The 20,005-nt window shown below is 40.2% G+C and overlaps 1 long non-coding RNA gene across 1 annotated transcript in view; it reads left to right on the forward strand.

Annotated features, from left to right (window-relative positions):
• The window catches only part of LOC147000865 (uncharacterized), a 135,139-nt gene extending 115,402 nt beyond the window's left edge, over positions 1–19,737 (forward strand). The window contains exon 3 of the long non-coding RNA XR_015045440.1: positions 19,624–19,737. This is a non-coding gene — a long non-coding RNA (uncharacterized LOC147000865). The remainder of the gene's footprint in view (positions 1–19,623) is intronic.
• Positions 19,738–20,005: the final 268 nt, after the last annotated feature.

Raw genomic sequence — 20,005 nt, forward strand, 5'->3', positions numbered from 1 at the left:
GTCTGAGACTGCCATCTTGATTTGTTCTGGTGTGTATGTGTGTGCACATGCATGTGTATGTATGTGCAGTGTGTGTTTATGTGTGTGTGTATGTGCATGTGTATGTATGTGCAGTGTATGTGTTTATGTATGTGCAGTGTGTGTGTTTGTGTGCGTATATGTGAATGTGTATGTGTGCATGTTTGTGAGTGTGTGCATATGTGTTTATTTGAGTGTGTCTGTGTGAGTGTGTGTGTGCCTGTATGTGGGTCTGTGTGTGAATGTATATGCGCATGTGTGTGTGTTTGTATATATGTGTGTTTCTCTGTGTGTGTGTATGTATGTATGTATATGTCTGAGTATGTGTGTGTGTGTGCCCACCAATCACCAGATATTCAGCTGAGCTTTGAAAGTGGAACCAAAGTGAGGTAGACAGCATTGATCATGAACTCAGATCAGTGCAGTCCTGAGAATAAAGCAGATGGGGGTTGTATTCTTAATAAGACACACGAGCTTTAGTGTGGTTTATCTCTTGGATAGTAATATTCTTTTTCTGTCACTTCTAAGCACTGCGTTTACATGTCAGGTGTTTGCTTTCCTGCTTCCTGTGTGGCAGTGCAGGGAGGTTTGAGTACATGGTACTGACTTTCTTCTTTGAAAATTTCTTTCCTTACCTCGGTGTGTGTGTGTGTGTGTGTGTGTATTATGCAGATACACATGTACATGTGTGAGTGTGCTTATGGAGGCCCAAGTAGATGATGAATCCCTTTCTCAATTACTCTCTATTTCTTTTTTTTTTTTTTGTAAAATTGAAATTTTTTGTACAATATATTTTGATTATGGCTACCCTCCCTCAATTCTTCCCAGATGCTCTTCACTTCCCCACCCACCCAAATCCTTTCTTTCTCTCTTCAGTTAGAATACAAACAGACTCAAAAGAGTAAGAATAAAACAGAAACAAACAGACAGTACAAATAAACAAAGAGAAAACAGAAAAGCCAAAGAAAAAGCACAAGAAACACAGATGCTGAGACATGCATATATTCACACACAGAAAAGCCATAAAAATCAAACCAGAAACCATAATATGATCTGGGAAGCAAAAAGAAAGAAAAAAAGAAAGAAAAAAGAAAGAAAAAAGCACAGATAAAGCATTGTGAGATAAAAACCCTCCAAAATGTATTTATTTCCTGAGACAAAGTCTCTCAATGAAGTCAGAGCACATCAGCTAAGCCAGCATGGTTGCGCAGTCAGCTCCAGTGGCTTTCCTGTCTCTGTATCCCCTGCACTGTGGTTAGAACAACCCACAGCTCTGCTGGCTTCTACATGGATGTTAGGGATTCAAACCCATGTCTTCATGCTTTCAAGACAAGCACCCTTACCAAACAGTCCGCCTCTCCAGCCCTCTACTTTGAATCAAGAATCTCTCATTCTTACCAGGAGTGTCCTAATGAATCAAGGCTATTGAATAGGGCATCCAGAACACTTTGCAAGCTGTGAGTAATGTGTCCCTAGGAGAACTGTGTAGTCTCATCATGGCTGAATAGATGATAGAAAAGTGTGCCCTTTGGCTACTTCAAGGAGTACTTAAACCATCAGTCAGCTTTTGCACTAGTCTTATTTCATGCTTCCCCCAAGAGAAACTTGCCCACACAGGCTGTCTCCTAATGTCTACAGGCTCCTGGCCACTCCTACCTCATACAGGCAAGATATGAATATGTAATATCAGACTATAATTAGGTCATAGAACAGATGCTATTAATCATATCATTACCATGGGAAATGAGCTATGGCATACACCAGGAGCAAGGCTGAATCTACATTTGGATCTCCTGCTCTCATTAGAGAAGAGCTTGAAAAGGAAGATCTAGCAGAAGGCTGTAGTACCTGCCTTCTATTGTGAATGGGCTCTCTCTCTCTCTCTCTCTCTCTCTCTCTCTCTCTCTCTCTCTCTCTCTCTCTCTCTGGCCTAGACTTTATCTGGCACGGGAAGTCTTGCTTTCTTATGCCAAAGACAATTTAACAACAGCAAGTAGAAAATAGCTTTGGTACGCAGTGCCCACTGCCATTTCTTATTACTGTCAGGATCTCTTAAATTGCCCAAGGGTGCTTTTTGGTTGTTGTTATAGGTTTAATTATGGCAATGCTATCCTATGGGAGAGAACTAATTAACCTTCTGTCAAGAAATCAACTCTGATATATTGCATGTGACATTAATGGCTTTGGGTAGTTCAAGGCAAGTTTTTAAAGGTACTTTTGGTTTTATTATCATAGTTGAAATCTTGAGAGAAAACTAGTGTTTTTCTTTTCTTTTTTTTAAAAAAGCAAATATCATTATGTAACTTTTTGACATTGATATGGATATTGTACTGCTGCTAATGATTATAAGTGAAATGAAGATAAACAGAGGGCAATTCAGTAGTTTAAAAGAGAGTTTTTCACAGGCATCTTCACCACCCAAGAAGATGCTGAAGTAAGGAAGAAAAGGAAACTAGCAATTAGTAAGCCACCTGCTGGATACTTCTCTTTGCCAGCTTGCAAGGTAGGGCTTATTCTCTTGATTGCATACACTTTTCTGATTCTAGGATACGAGTGTAGAATGGAGAGCCAGTGACCATGCAGAGATTCCACCATGTCAAAGCTCATGCACATACAAGGATAAGCCATAGTTGTACAAACAGCTCATGTCTTACTAGGCATGAGTCTGTCTATCTTGCTACTTACCGTGGACAACTGTCCACTTTGTGGGTCACTTATACCAAATCTATGTGACTTAGACTTTGGGTTAGTCCTCAGCTCTATTAACACTGTTTCCAATTCCACTTTTATATGTCATATCTTGTTCTGTGTAGGTCCTAACTTTTATTCATATATATTTGTGTCAATTGTCTTAACTCCTTTCTGGCAAAGAACAAATATGTAAAGCAATAAAGATTATTTTTCACAATGACCCTATAGTAACATGTAATCACTATTCTCATTTTTTTTTTTTTATTGGAGAATTACCTTGCCTAGGTCCTGGCATCTAGTAACACTGAAGCCACAATCTGGGCTTGAGCCACATGTTGGTTTCATATAGAGCAGCTGTAGTGATAGAGGGAGGGGCCTCTGCTTGGGACGGAGAGTAGTCAAGTCTCTGAAGAAGAAGAAAATGAGCCAAAAGGAATAATCTTGCAAATGTGGTAAGAAAGAGCTAAGTTAGACACAGAGACATACTAGAACACCAACTGCAAAGTCATGTTTACTTACTTTTGAAGTTTAGGTCTGCTAATTATGACAGCTGTAAAGATGGTCTACATGTTCGATCTGGTGACCAGGTCTTCCTTCTTAACTGGACACTTGAGTCAGAATTAGTTATTTTCAATTAAGCATTGTTACTAAATATTTACTTTAAGATCTTCCAACTATTAGATGTTGGCTTTTTAAAGCATAGTGGAATTTAACAAGAATACATTTTAAATTGTCTCTCAATGTTAAACAATACAGTAGACAAGTAAGTGCTCATAGTTGCTTTGTTGCTTTTAAAAATTATTTTATTTATTTACATTCCAAATGCTGCCTCTTCTAGCCCCAACTTGCAGAGCTCTTCCTCCATCTCCCATCCTCTTTGCCTTTGAGAAGGTGCCCCATCCGGGCCTTCCCATTCCCTGGGGCATCAAGTGTCTATGGGATTAGGTACATCTTCTCCCATGGAGGCCCGGCAAGGCAGCCCACAGCTACATATGTGCCAGGGGTCTTGAACCAGTATGTGTATGGTCTTTGGTTGGTGCTTTAGTCTCTGAGAGTTCCCAGGGTTCCAGGATAGTTGGCACTGTTGGTCTTCCTATGGAGTTGCTATTACCTTCAGTTCCTTCAATTCTTCCTGTAACTCTTCCATAGGGGTCCTTGACCTTAGTCTAATGCTTGCCCGTTCGTATCTGTCTCAGTCAGTTCTTTCTTTTTGTTGTTTTGTTTTTTGTGTTTTTTTTGTTTGTTTTTGTTTTTGTAGAGCTTCTCAGAGGACAGGCATGCTAGGCTCCTGTCTGTAAGCACAACACAGTATTAGTAATAGGGTTTGGTACCTGGCCATGGGATGGATCTCAATTTGGTTGGCCATTCATCCAGTCTCTGCTCCATTTTTGTCCCTCCATTTCTTTTAGACAGGATCAATTTTGGATCAGAAAATTTGAAAGTGGGTTGGTGTCCCTATCCCTCTACTGGGACCCTGTCTAACTTCTAGAGATGGTCTCTTCAGGTTCTATATCCCCACTGTTGGGCATTTTGGCTAAGGTCATTGACATTGAGTATTGGGAGTCTCACCCATCCCAGGTCTTTCCTCAGAAGATGGAAAGATCTCTCATGCTCATGGATTGGTAGTATTATCATAGGGGAAATGGCCATCTTACCAAACGCAATCTACAGATTTAGTATATTTCCCATCTAAATTCCAATGCAATTCTTCACAGACAGGGAAAGAGCAATTCTAAACTTCATATGGAAAACCAAAAACAATTCTGACCAATAAAAGCTTCTGGAGGAATCACCCTCCCTGACCTCAAGCTATATTACAGAGCAATAGTAACAAAAACTTCATGGTATTAGTACAGAAACAGACAGTAGAATACAATCAAAGACCCAGAAATAAACCTTCATACCTATGGACACTTGATCTTTGACAAAGAATCCAAGACCGTACAGTGGAAAGCATTATCAAGTAATGGTGCTGGTCTAACTGGTGATCTACGTGAGGAAGAATGTAAATTTATCCATATTTATCACCCTGTACAAATATCAAGGTCAAGTGGATCAAGGACCTTAATATAAAACCAGATACACTGAACTAATAAAAGATGAAGTGGGGAATATCCTTGAACTCCTTGGCACAGGGGAAATTTTCTGGGACAGAACACCACCAATGGCTCACAGGCTCTAAGATCAACAATTGATAAATGGGACCTCTTGAAACTGAAAAGCTTTTTTAAGGCAAAGGACACTGTCAATAGGACAAAACAGCTTTGTTGCTTTTTGACAACATCAGAATTCAGTAGTGTGAGAGTGAGCATGTGTGTGTGTATGTGTGTGTTTGCACGCACACACGTGTGCTTGTGCATGTTACTTTTCTCATTGCTGTGACCACATAACAGACAAAAGCAGCTTATAACTGGAAGGATTTATTTTGGCTTTGAGAGGGTACAGTGCATTAGGATGGGGAAGGCATAATGGATTGATGCCAGCATGAGCGTGTGGCTGGAATCACTCACATCTCAGCTTACCAGGAAAAGAAGGATGTCAACATTCATCTGAATTTCCCCTTTTTATTCCGGTATGGGCTTTAACTGCTAGGATAATGCTAGCCATATTCAAGATGGTTCTTCTCCCCTTAGTTATACCACTCTAGAAACTCCCTCAAGGGCACTGAGAGGTATGTCTCCTAGGTAATTCCAAAGACAGATGAATCTATCATCTATCTATCTATCTATCTATCTATCTATCTATCTATCTATCTATCTATCTTTCCCCTGCCCCCTCAGTTAAATCTCACTAAAAATATTTTAAAGATAGCCAGCCACACTAGCACAATGTGTAGGTGATAAAACTGACAAAGCAGCAAGAACGTTATGAGAGTTATGTAGCTGGCAAAACCTCTAAACACTGAGTGATTTGTGTGTGAGGCCAGATTTATTTTGGAGATTTTTTTTTCACAAACATCTGTATCATAAATCAAATTGGAATGTGTTTGTTATTTTTTCTGTGGAAAAATATAATACAGTCTACTTGCTGCTTAAGGTCGTGTTTCCGCAGAATGGGGATCAAAGCTAACCCCCTGACACAGTTGTCATGTTCATCCTGTCCTAGGAGTACCACAGAAAGTATAACTCATCTCACCTAAGAAAGCCAGAGAGTACTTTTTAAGGAGAAATAGCTTTGTAGTCCCTGAGGCTAGGCTGATCATATTTTTGTCAGTTTGATAAATATCTAAAATAATAAAGAAAAACCTATTCAGTCTCACAGTCTGAGAGTTTAAATTTCATAACTACTTGGTCATATGTTTCTAGGTTCCTGACAAGACAGTGTATTGTCACAGAAGAAAACTATGCATCTCAAGGTAGCCAGGAAACAAGCAGAGTAGTGCTGTCCTAGAAGACTTTTGTCTTCTTTTAAGAGTGGTTCTATCTGGCTTCCAGACTACTAGACACTGTTACCCATACCTACTGGCTCTTTATTCATCAGTTGTTGCCCCATGTGCCATCCATCCTCATGGTCATTGTCAAAAGTGTATTTTATTACTCTCTAAGCCTTTCTGAAGCCAGTAAAATTGACATTTCAGATTAACTATCTCAGGGGAGGGGACAATCTCTCATAATAATGCATTTCCCTTTCTGAGGAGAAATTGTATTGAAATGACTTGTTTAGACTTAGGCTCCCGATGGAGATACATCATTCTTATTAGAGTACCACTAATGGGTGTGACTTTCTCTGATGCTTCCTCTATCTGAACAATGAAAAGAACAAGAAGGTGGGCCTAGATCTGTTTCCTGTTTCCTCTTGGTAACAGAGAAAGTCTGGTTCCCCATAGAAATAGGAATCTTGAAGCCCCCAACACATTTAAGTTGGTGCTGGAAGGAAAAGATCATACTAATTCAGGCTTCACACTTGTCTTAAGGATGGCTGCCCAAGATTTTCTATCCAGAGTCTCTCTGAGGCGGGTCGGCACAGAAGCACCGGAGTTTCTTGGACAGGGTCCCTTTGGGCCTTCATCCTCAGCCAGGAGGTGGAGCTGATCCCCAGTCCTCTGTGTACCTTTCTTGCCAGGGGAGAGTTTGCCTCCAGGGAGGGCTCTGACCCTGGGACTCAGGAGAGAGCTGGTCTCCCAGGAGTGCTGACAGAGGCTAACAGACACACAGGAGGAACAAGCTCCAGCCAGAGACAGCAAGAACATCTAACACCAGAGATGGCCAGATGGCAAAAGGCAAACATAAGAATCTTACCAACAGAAACCAAGACTACTCGGCATCATCAGAACCCAGTACTCCCACCACAGTGAGTCCTGGATACCCCAACACACTGAAAAAGCAAGATTCAGATTAAAATCATATCTCATGATGTTGGTAGAGGATTTTAAGAAGGACATTAATAACTCCCTTAAAGAAATACAGGACAACACAGATAAACATGTAGAAGTCTTTAAAGAGGAAACACAAAAATCCCTTAAAGAATTACAGGAAAACACAACAAAACAGGTGATGGAATTGAAGAAAACCATCCAAGATCTAAAAAATGGGAGTAGAAACATTAAAGAAAACCCAAAGGGAGACAACTCTTGAGATAGAAATCCTAGGCAAGAAATTAAGAGCCATAGATGCAAGAATCACCAACAGAATACAACAGATGGAAAAGAGAATCTCAGGTGCAGAAGATTATACCATAGAAAATATGGACCCAAAAATCAAAGAAAATGCAAAATGGAAAAAGGTCCTAACTCAAAACATCCAGGAAATCCAGGACACAATGAGAAGATCAAACCTAAGGATAATAGGTATAGGTGAGAATGAAGATTTTCAACTTAAAGGGCCAGTAAATATCTTCAACAAACTTATAGAAGAAAGCTTCCCTAACCTAAAGAAAGAGAGGCCCATGAACATGCAAGATCCCTACAGAACTTCAAATTTACTGGACCAGAAAAGAAATTCCGACTGACATATAATAATCAGAACAACAAATGCACTAAATAAAGATAGAATACTAAAATCAGTAAGGGAAAAGGGTCAAGTAACATAAAGACAGACCTATTAGAATTACACCAGACTTCTCATCAGAGACTATGAAAGCCAGAAGATCAAGGATAGATGTTATATAGATCCTAAGAGGACACAAATGCCAGCCCAGGCTACTATACCCAGCAAAACTCACAGTTACCATAGATGGAGAAACCAAAGTATTCCATGACAAAACCAAGTTCACACAGTATCTTTCCATGAATCCAGCCCTTCAAAGGATAATAAGGGGAAAACTCCAACACAAGGAGGGAAACTCACCCTAGAAAAAGGAAGAAAGTATTCCTTCAAAAAATCTAAAAGAAGAAAGCCACAAGAACACAATTCCAACTCTAACAACAAAAATGACAGGAAGCAAAAATTACTTTTCCTTAATATCTCTTAATATCAATGGATTCAATTCCCCAATAAAAAGACATAGACTAACAGACTAGCTACATAAACAGGACCCAACATTTTTTTGCATACAGGAAACCGACTGCAGGAACAAAGACAGACACTACCTCATAGTAAAAGGCTGGAAAACAATTTTCCAAGCAAATGGTCGCAAGAAATAAGCTGGAGTAGCCATTCTAATATCGAACAAAGATAGAGAACTTCAGACCAATTTCCCTTATGAATATAGATGCAAAAATCCTCAATAAAATTCTTGCTAACCGAATCCAAGAACACAGTAAAGCAATCATCCATCCTGACCAAGTAGGTTTTATTCCAGGGATGCAGGGATGGTTTAATATATGGAAATCCATCAACGTAATCCATTATATAAACAAACTCAAAGACAAAAACCACATGATCATCTCGTTAGATGCAGAAAAAGCATTTGACAAGATCCAACACCCATTCATGATAAAAGTCTTGGAAAGATCAGGAATCCAAGGCCCATACCTAACCATGATAAAAGCAATCTACAACAAACCAGTAGCCAACATCAAAGTAAATGGTGAGAAGCTTGAAGCAATCCCTCTAAAATCAGGGACTAGACAAGGCGGTCCATTTTCTCCATACCTATTCAACATTGTACTTGAAGTCCTAGCCAGAGCAATTCGACAACAAAAGGAGATCAAGGGGATACAAATTGGAAAAGATGAAGTCAAAATATCACTTTTTGCAGATGATATGATAGTATATATAAGTGACCCTAAAAATTCCACCAGAGAACTCCTAAACCTGATAAACAGCTTCGTTGAAGTAGCTGGATATAAAATTAACTCAAACAAGTCAATGGTCTTTCTCTACACAAAGAATAAACAGGCTGAGAAAGAAATTAGGGAAACAACACCCTTCTCAATAGTCACAAATAATATAAAATATCTTGGCGTGAATCTAACTAAGGAAGTGAAAGATCTGTATGATAAAAACTTCAAGTCTCTGAAGAAACAAATTAAAGAAGATCTCAGAAGATGGAAAGATCTCCCATGCTCATGGATTGGCAGGATCAACATTGTAAAGATGGCTATCTTGCCAAAAGCAGTCTACAGATTCAATGCAATCCCCATCAAAATTCCAACTCAATTCTTCAACGAATTAGAAAGAGCAATCTGCAAATTCATCTGGAATAACAAAAACCTAGGATAGCAAAAACTCTTCTCAAGGATAAAAGAACCTCTGGTGGAATCACCATGCCTGACCTAAAGCTTACTACAGAGCAATTGTGATAAAAACTGCATGGTACTGGTACAGTGACAGACAAGTAGACCAATGGAATAGAATTGAAGGCCCAGAAATGAACCCACACAGCTATGGTCACTTGATCTTCGACAAGGGAGCTAAAACCATCCAGTGGAAGAAAGACAGCATTTTCAACAACAAATGGTGCTGGCACAACTGGTTGTTATCATGTAGAAGAATGTGAATCGATCCATTCCTATGTCCTTGTACTAAGGTCAAATCTAAGTGGATCAAGGAACTTCACATAAAGCCAGAGACACTGAAACTTATAGAGGAGAAAGTGGGGAAAAGCCTTGAAGATATGGGCACAGGGGAAGAATTCCTGAACAGAACAGCAATGGCTTGCACGGTAAGATCAAGAATTGATAAATGGGACCTCATGAAACTGCAAAGCTTCTGCAAGGCAAAAGACACCGTCAATAAGACAAAAAGACCACCAACAGATTGGGAAAGGATCTTTACCTATCCTAAATCAGATAAGGGACTAATATCCAATATATATAAAGAACTCAAGAAGGTGGACTCCAGAAAATCAAATAACCCCATTAAAAAATGGGGCTCAGAACTGAACAAAGAATTCTCACCTGAGGAATACCGAATGGCTGAGAAGCACCTGAAAAAATGTTCAACATCCTTAATCATTAGGGAAATGCAAATCAAAACAACCCTGAGATTCCACCTCACACCAGTCAGAATGGCTAAGTTCAAAAATTCAGGTGACAGCAGATGCTGGCAAGGATGTGGAGAAAGAGGAACACTCCTCCATTTTTGGTGGGATTGCAAGCTTGTACAACCACTCTGGAAATCAGTCTGGTGGTTCCTTAGAAAATTGGACATAGAACTACCGGAGGATCCAGCAATACCTCTCCTGGGCATATATCCAGAAGATGTTCCAATTGGTAAGAAGGACACATGCTCCACTATGTCCATAGCAGCCTTATTTATAATAGCCAGAAGCTGGAAGGAACCCAGATGCCCCTCAATAGAGGAATGGATACAGAAAATTTGGTACATTTACACAATGGAGTACTACTCAGCTTTTAAAAAGAATGAATTTATGAAATTCCTAGGCAAATGGATGGACCTGGAGGGCATCATCCTGAGTGAGGTAACACAATCACAAAGGAACTCATACAATATGTACTCACTGATAAGTGGATATTAGCCCAAAACTTAGGATACCCAAGATATATAATACAATCTGCTAAACACATGAAACTCAAGAAGAATGAAGACCAAAGTGGGGTCACTGTACCCCTTCTTAGAATTGGGAACAAAACATCCATGGAAGGATTTACAGAAACAAAAATTGGAGCTGTGACGAAAGGATGGACCATCTAGAGACTGCCATATCCAGGGATCCATCCCATAATCAGCTTCCAAAAGCTGACACCATTGCATATACTAGCAAGATTTTGCTGAAAGGACCCTGATATAGCTGTCTCTTGTGAGACTATGTCAGGGCCTAGCAAACACAGAAGTGGATGCTCACAGTCAGCTAGTGGATGGATCAGAGGGCTTCCAATGGAGGAGCTGGAGAAAGTACCCAAGGAGCTAAAGGGACCTGCAACCCTATAGGTGGTACAACATTATGAACTAACCAGTACCCCGGAGCTCTTGACTCTAGCTGCATATGTATCAAAAGATGGCCTAGTCGGCCATCACTGGAAAGAGAGGCCCATTGGACACACAAACTTTATAAGCCCCAGTACAGGGGCATGCCAGGGCCAAAAAAAAAAAAAAAAAGGGAATGTGTAGGTAGGGAAATTGGGGAGAGGGGGAATGGTATGGGAGACTATTGGGATAGCATTAGAAATGTAACTGAGGAAAATACGTAATAAAATATATTAAAAAAAAAGAAATTAACTCAAACAAATCAGTGGCCTTTCTCTACACAAAGGATAATCAGGATGAGAAAGAAATTAGGGAAACATCATCCTTCACAATAGTCACAAATGATATAAAATATTTTCATGTGACTCTAAGGAACGGAAAGATCTGTATGATAAAAACTTCAAGTTTCTGAAGAAAGAAATCAAAGACGATCTCAAAAGATGGAAAGATCTCCCATGCTCATGGATTGGCAGGATTAATATAGTGAAAATGGCTATCTTGACGAAAGTAATCTACAGATTCAATGCAATCCCCATCAAAATTCCAACTCAATTCTTCACAGAGTCAGAAAGGGCAAATTGAAAATTCATTTGGAATAACAAAAAACCTAGGATAGCAAAAATCATTCTCAACAATAAAAGATCCTCTGGTGGAATCAACATCCCTGACTCAAGCTGTGCTGCAGAGCAATTGTGATAAAAACTGCATGGTATTGGTACAGTGACAGAGAGGTAGATCAATGGAATAGAACTGAAGCCCCAGAAATGAACACACATACATATGGTCACTTGATCTTTGACAAAGGGACTAAAACCATCCAGTGAGAAAAAGACAGCATTTTCAACAAGTGGTGCTGGCTCAACTGGTGGTTAGCATGTAGAAGAATGCTAATTGATCCATTTTTATCCCCTTGTACAAAGTTCAAGTCTAAGTGGATCAAGGAACTCCACATAAAAAAGAGACACTGAAACTTACAGAGAAGAAAGTGGGGGAAGAGTCTCGAAGATATCGGCACAGGGGAAAAATTCCTGAACATAATAGCAGTTGCTTGTGCATTAAGATCCAGAATTGACAAATGGAACCTCATAAAATTGCAAAGCTTCTATAAGGCAAAGGACACTGTCAATAAGACAAAATGCCAACCAACAAACAGATTGGAAAAAGATCTTTACCAATCCTAAATCCGATAGGGGACTGATATATATATATATATATATATATATATATATATATATATATATATATATATATATATCAAGAAGTTGGACTCCAGAAATCCAAATAACCCATAACCCTATTTAAAGATCAGGAGCTAAACAGGGAGCTAAACAAAGAATTCTCAACTGAGGAATACCGAATGGCTGAGAAGTACCTGAAAAAATGTTCAACATCCTTAATCATCAGGGAAATGCAAACCAAACCACCCTGCGATGCCACCTCATAGCAGTCAGAATGGCTAAGATCAAAAATTCAGGTGACAGCAGATGCTGGCAAGGATGTGGAGAAAGAGGAACACTCCTCCATTGCCGGTGGGATTGCAAGCTTATACAACCACTCTGGAAAGCACTCTGGAGGTTCCTCAGAAAATTGGACATAGTACTACTGGAACGTCCAGCAATACCTCTCCTGGGCATATACTCAGAAGATGTTCCAACTTGTAATAAGGACACATGCTCCACTTTGTTCATAGTAGCAAGAAGCTGGAAAGAACCCAGATGTCCCTCAACAGAGGAATACATACAGAACATGTGGTATATTTACACAAAGGAATACTTACTCAGCTATTAAAAACATCGAATTTATGAAATTCTTAGGCAAATAGATGGATTTGGAGGATATCATCCTGAATGAGGTAACTCAATCACAAAAGAACACATATGATATATACTCACTGATAAGTGGATATTAGCCCAGAAACTTAGAATACCCAAGATTCAATTTGCAAAACACATGAAACTCAAGAAGAAGGTAGACCAATGTCTGGATACTTTGGTCCTTCTTAGAAGGGGGAGCAAAATACCCATGGAAGGAGTTAAGAGACAAAGTTCAGAGCTGAGACTGAAGGAAGGACCATCCAGAGACTACTCCACCCAGGGATCTATCCCATAAACTGCCACCAAACCCAGACACTATTCCTGATGGCAACAAGATTTTGCTGACAGGACCCTGATATAGCTGTTTCCTGTGAGGCTATGCCAATGCCTGGCAAATACAGAAGTGGATGCTCACAGTCATCTATTGGATGGAACACAGGGTCCCCAATGAAGGAGGTATAGAAAGTACCCAAGGAGCTGAAGGGGTCTACAGCCCTATAGGAGGAAAAACAATATTAAATAACCAGTACCCCCAGAGCTCCCTGGGACTAAACCACCAATCAAAGAAAACACATGGTGGGACTTGTGTCTCTAGCTGCATATGTAGCAGAGGATGGCCTAGTCAGCCATCAGTGGGACGAGAGGCCCTTGATCTTGTGAAGATTCTATGCCCCAGTATAGGGGAATGCCAGAGCCAGGAAGTGGGTGCAGGTGGGTTGGTGAACAGTAAGAGAGGGGAGGGTATAGGGGATTTTCGGAGAGGAAACTAGGAAAGGGGATAGCATTTGAAATGTAAATGAAGAAAATATCTAATTAAAAAAAAAAAACCCAAAAGGATTCTTGCCCAATTGACCAGAAAACTCTTCTTTGTGGGCAACATATACCTGGCAGAGCTATAATGGTGTCTTACTTCCTGTTTCCCTTTGTCTTATATGGTATGCATAGACCTTCTGGAACCCATGGATTGGAGGGAGGGATTATGACTGTTAACATGAGAGATGTGGGCAGTGTTCATTGTGTGTAGAATTTAAACTCTTCCACATTATTCTGGCCATTTTACCATCTTAGAACCTCATTTTCATTTCTTCATTTTTTTATGGTGTGTGAGTGGCAGTGACCCTTTAAAAAATTTTTTTTATTTAAATTTTGATATTATAATTTAATTACAGTTCTCCCTTCCCTTTCTTCCCTCTGATTCCTCACACATACCCCTCCCCTCTCTCATTCAAATTCATGGCCTTTTTTTGGGAATTGTTACTGCATGCATATATGATTACATATGTACATATATATTCCTCAATATATGGTCAGTCCATGCAATGTTTTACACACCCCCCCCCACACACACAAGTATATTTTTCTCAGGATTGACCATTTGGTACTGAACAACCAACTGGTGTGCTTTTCACTGATGAAGACCATCTCTCCCATTCTCAGATTTTCTGGATTAAGTCTCCATGGGCTTTCCCCAGCCAGACTGACATGTTCATTGATGTTAGTCTTGCTCAGCTCACATTTGGGCAGTCATATTGGTAAGACTGTATGAGAGTAGCTTCTGTGATCACTAGGAGACACAATCTTCCAGCAAGCTCCTCTGGCTCTTACCGTCTTTTCCTGCTCCTCTTCCACAGTGTTCACTGAGCACCAGGTGTAGAAGTGTTTGGAAGATGCATCAATTGGGACTGGGCTCTACATCTTTGTATTTTGAGTGGTTGTGCTTTTCAGTAGTAGTCTTTGTCTCTTGCAAAGACAAGTTTCCCTGACATTTATCTGTGGATATAAGGACAAATGTTTATAGATTATTGTTAAGGATTATGTGGTTTAGTAAACTAGTAGTGGTAGAGTCTCTTCCAATAGCTATGTTTTCATGAGCACTAACTAGTTGGCTATAGTTTCCAGTGCTATAGTTTCCTTCTTTGACTGAGTCTAAGTCCAACTAGAGAGCTAATGGTTACTGCCAAAGTATGCATGTCATTACTGTACCCTCAGGGTTGTTGTTGGTTGATGTGGTTCATAGGTATCATAGTTGAATATGACAATTGGCTGCCTTGCTTCATTGTACCTTCTCGTATCTTGAAAGGTAGTCCTCAGGAAAGGGGTATTCAGATCAGTTCCAGATCAGAGGTCTCTGAGCTCTGTTTCTAAACTGTGTCTGCTGCTATAGGGATTTACCTTCTACTTCTGTGGGAGTATGGGACAACCAAGAGAAACTGCAAGAGACTGTATGTTTTGAGAGTATGTTGGGAAGATCCCCTAGCCAACAGCGCAAGACATGGTTTCTTATTCCTAGAATGTATTGGGTGGTTTTTGGCTTTTGCAAGGAACACCAGAAGCCCAGTTGAGAAAGAGTGATTAAAACTATATATGTATATTTATACATGGGTTATGTGAAGTGTAGATTTTTAAGGTAAATTGTTAACAGTATGAGTCCTTGTGGCTTTTCCAGACATCCTTATTGTTATGATAGCCATCTCCCTCCTTCTTGTATGCTTACCTTCCTCTCCCTTCCCAAAGAAGCCTTCCCTTTTACATTTCACTGACCAGATCTCTGTATTCTGCTATTCCTCTTTAACCCTTCTCCCACCTTTTTCTGTATTTTTTTTCTCTCTCTCCAAGGAGCACCTCTTTCCCCATACAATAGGAAAAAGGAAAAAAGTCAGTACTTTCATATCTGTTATTTAATTTTATTTTAAGTTTCATGTAGCAAGTAGAAAAACATATGGTGTGTGTGCGTGTGTGTGTGTGTGTATGAGAGAGAGAGAGAGAGAGAGAGAGAGAGAGAGAGAGAGAGAGAGAGTATGTATTAAGACCAGTGCTATTTTATTCGGTTCTTGGTCTTGGTTACCCAATAGCATTGGGAATGGGTTCCATCTTGCAGAGCAGCCTTAAGTCAAGTCAGTTATTGGTTGGTTTCTCCAACAAGCTTTGTGATACCATTGTAGATCTTGCAGGCAGTACACTATTCTAGATAAAAGTTTTGTGACTGGTTTGGTGATTATGTTACTCTTATGTTTCTTTTTTGGAAGTCTGGTGAGTACCTTCCTGAACCAAAGACATTGGGGGTAAAGACCCTTATGTAGCTATCAGCTTGACTCTTTCATGTTCAATGCATTGTGTTGGCTGTGTAGTTATTCCCATGGGACCCCTTTGGCCAACAACTCAGATGTAACCCAGTCCCCAGTACTGGAAGCTTCATTTGGTGGCACTCTGTTTCCTCTGTTATTGGGTGATTTCATTTAGATCATTGTGATGGATAGTTTTATGTTCATTCGATGCAAGCTAAAGTTATCTGAGAGGAGGGAACTTCAATGAGGAAAATGCCTTTATAATGCCCAGCTCTAGGACATTAACTTTATTAGTTATTGATAGAGGAGGGCCAAGCCCACTGTAGATGGTGTTTTCACTAGGCTACTAGTTCTGGGTTCTAAAAAATAGCCAGTTGAGCAAGTCATGTTGAATAAGCCAGTAAGCAATGCTTCTCCATGGTCTCTGCATTGGAGTCTGCCCTGTTTCAGTTCCTGTCCTTATTTCCTTGGATGATGAACAGTGATATGGAAGTGTAAGCTAAATAAACCCCTTCCTCCTCAACTTCTATGTGTGTGTGTGTAGAATTTCTACTATATTAGGTTACATACTACTTCTTAGTTTTATGTATCTCTCCCTTAAGCCCCCTCCAAATATCAAGATAAAACGAGTGCTAATGATATTTTGCTATGCTTATAGACCAGTGCCTTGTTCAGATAACATCAGAGCAGCTTCCTCTTGCAACAGCTGGGAACAAATATATAAACCCAGGCCAGACATTAGAGAAAGGTGGTGGTGGTGGTGGGGGGGGGAGAGACAGAGAGAGAGACACACAGAGAGAAACAGAGAAAGAGAGAGACAGAGAGAGACAGAGAGAAACACACAGAGACAGAGAGAGACACACAGAGATAGAGACAGAGAGACACAGAGACATACAGGGGCAGACAGACAGACAGACACACACAGATAGAAAGATACAGAGACAGAGACAGACCTTGGACCACTCAGCCCTAAATGGGATGTCTCTGTTAAACCCCTCCCCTCAGAGCTCAGGGAGTTCCACAGAAGAAGAGGTGGAAAGAGCGTAAGAGCCAGAGGGGATGGAGGACCCCCAAGGAAACAAAGCCCTCTGATGCAGGATGTACACACCTGCACGGGGCTGCACCAGGTTTCCTTATACATTAAGGCTTCAGTTTAATCTTTGCATGCAGTTCCTGGCTGTGTGAACAAGTGGGCCTTTGATCCCTGTGTGTTTTCTTGGGTTCTTTCCCTTCTTCCCTTCTGTTGGTGTTTTGTCCAACTTTGATGCGATAGTTTTTGTTTCATCTTATTATATTTTATATATTGTTATGTTTTGTTGTTATTCCTTAGAAGCATATTGTTTTACTAATGAGAAACAGAAAGGTAATGGGCTCTGTACATGGGAGGTGAGGTGAGAGCAAACTCGGAAAGGTAGAGAAAGAGGAAATATATTCAGGATATATTATATGAGAAAAGAATCTATTTTCTTTCTTTTTTTTTTTTTTTTTTTGTTTTCTTTTGAGACAGGGTTTCTCTGTGTACCCCTGGCTGTCCTGGAACTCACTCTGTAGACCAGGTTGGCCTCGAACTCAGAAATCTGACTGCCTCTGCCTCCCAAGTGTTGGGATTAAAGGCGTGCGCCACCACTGCCCGACAAGAATCTATTTTCAATTAAAAGGCAAATGAAAAAAGAGGAAATGATATATGTGAATACTATGCAATGCTTACTCACAAAGATGTAGAATAATAGAATCCTGCTGCTTAACATATTCACTTTCTTAACCATTCGTCTCTTCTTTGTGATTAGAACTCTTACATTCATCTCTTCTTCTTTGAAGTATACAGCATATTATGAAGAGCTATATTCACCATAATGTACATTGAAGAGGAGCTATTCCTTCTCCCCTGCCAAGCTGAAGTATTACACCCTTCCAGCAAGGCTTCCTGTGACTGGAGGTGCTTTCCCACCTCCAGTCTTTGGTAACCACTTTTCTATTGGGTGCTTCTACTGAATTTGATTTGTTAAAACTATAGTAAGTAAGTTTACTTAATATTTATTTTATAATGCCAGACTCATTTCACTTAACACTATGTCCGCTGGCTTCATTAATGCTGTAAATGACAACGTTTGCTCCCTTCAAAGGTCTACATGTTATTTCATTGTGTATATGCAAAATAGCTAGAAACCAATTTACCCCTTTACTCCTTTATCTATTGGAGGGTACTGCAATGGTTTCGTGTCTTGGCTGTTTTGAACAATGATGCATAGGACATAGGGGTACAGATTACAGATGTCCCTTCTGCACACCGAGTCTGACTCCTTTGGCTTTCATTAGGACTGGAATTTGGTTTGTCTCCCACGGGCTCACATTTCTGGAAGCTTGGTTCTTTGTGTACTAGCCTGTAGGTGGTGGAACCCTTTATAAAGTGAAGTCCCTGAGATGCTGCTTTTGGAAGGAACAAATGGTAGTCTCATCTCATGGACTGATTTAGTTCTCACAATGGAAAGCCTGCTTCCTGGCTTTCCTCTCTCACCCACACCCCCACAGACTTCCATCACGAGGCCACCTGTCAACAGAACCTCAGGAAGTCTGAAGCATTGGAATCACGTGGTTTGGGGGGCTTTCATCATCGCAAACCGGAAGCAGAGTAAACCTCTTTTGTTTAAAGTGGATTCAAAATGCACACACTGGGCATTTTGTTGTGGTGATGGGGAGCTAAGACAAATAGATACCCAGAAGTGAAACGGCTGAGTTGTATGGTAATTTGGTTTTAATTATTTTGTGAGGAAACTCTGAACTGTTTCCCAAACTGTCTGCGCTCACTTACGACGCCACCCACGGTGCACAGGTGTTCCTTTTCCTCCACATCGTTGCCAACTCTTGTTATCTCTCATCATTTTTATAATAACCAACCTAGCATGTTGTGGGTGACAGCCCATCGTGGCTGGGCAGTTGTGTATCTTCCTTTGAGAAGTGTTTATTCAGGTGCTCAGCTCACTTTTAAATAGCTATGGTTATTTGTTTTCCTGTTGTTGAGTAGCTTGGGCTCCTTGTATATACTGAGTTCCTTGTTATAAGGATGACTGAGTACGGTCCTACTCTCTGTAAGATGCTTTGGTGCTCTGTTAATTGTCTCCTTTGCTATGAAGAAAACTTTCAGTTTCATGAAATCTTGTGGGAGGGGGCTAGGAGGTGGTGGTATTGTGTGTGCATGAGTGTGTGTGTGTGTGTGTGTGTGTGTAGCTTTCATTCCCCACACTTAGACAATCTTATTTAAATAGCCCCGTCTCAGACAAATGTCATGAGGCTTTGTTTTTCTTTTCTTTTAGCCACTTCACACGCTCAGATCTCATGTTCAGCTCTTTAAACTCCTTGGAGTCATTCTTCCATATGTGACCGAAAGACTTTCATTGTCTTATAAACTGAGGAGAGACTTAGAATCATATTCCAGAGGCTAAGGAGACCCGAAGAGCAAACACATTGTGTACCCTGAAGTCAGTGCTGGGGCAGAAAAAGGACATTCGTGTAAAAACTGATATGTACACCGAGTCCGGAGTTTATTGAGTAGCACTGTATATCGATGTTGGTTTGTTAACTTTCACAACTCTACTGTGGTAATATTAACAAGCTAGAAACGAGGCAAAGAGTGTATGGAGATTCTACCTTTGCAACTTTTCTGTGAATCTAACACTTTTCTAAGCTAGAAAATTATTAAAATTATCATATTCAATGTCTGTCTTCCAGCTCCATCTTGGTCCACATTCACCCGATAAAGGGAAGGTTTGTAGCTGTCGGGATCCAGAATGGTGGACTGAACTTTCTCAGGAGATCACAAAGAAACCAGATGTCATTGTCAAAATCAACCAGATTCCAGAGAGGTAGGTAAGCCATGGCTCCTTGGAACATGAAGTTGTGTCTGTGTGAATTTCAATGAAAATAAAGCTCAGAAGAGGAGAATGAGAACTTACTGTAGTATGCTTATAATTTTAAACTGACTAAGATAGGAAAAATATGGAATACATAAAACTCATGTGGCAAACTTAAGAATTTTCATATAGAATGCAGAGGCAGTCATACTCTGGGGAAGTGTGTCTATATGACCTCCCCAGCAGATGAACTGTATGCA

This window comes from Mus caroli, unplaced genomic scaffold, assembly GCF_978045245.1.
Source record: "Mus caroli unplaced genomic scaffold, Mus_caroli_1 scaffold_15, whole genome shotgun sequence".
NCBI lineage: Eukaryota > Metazoa > Chordata > Mammalia > Rodentia > Muridae > Mus > Mus caroli.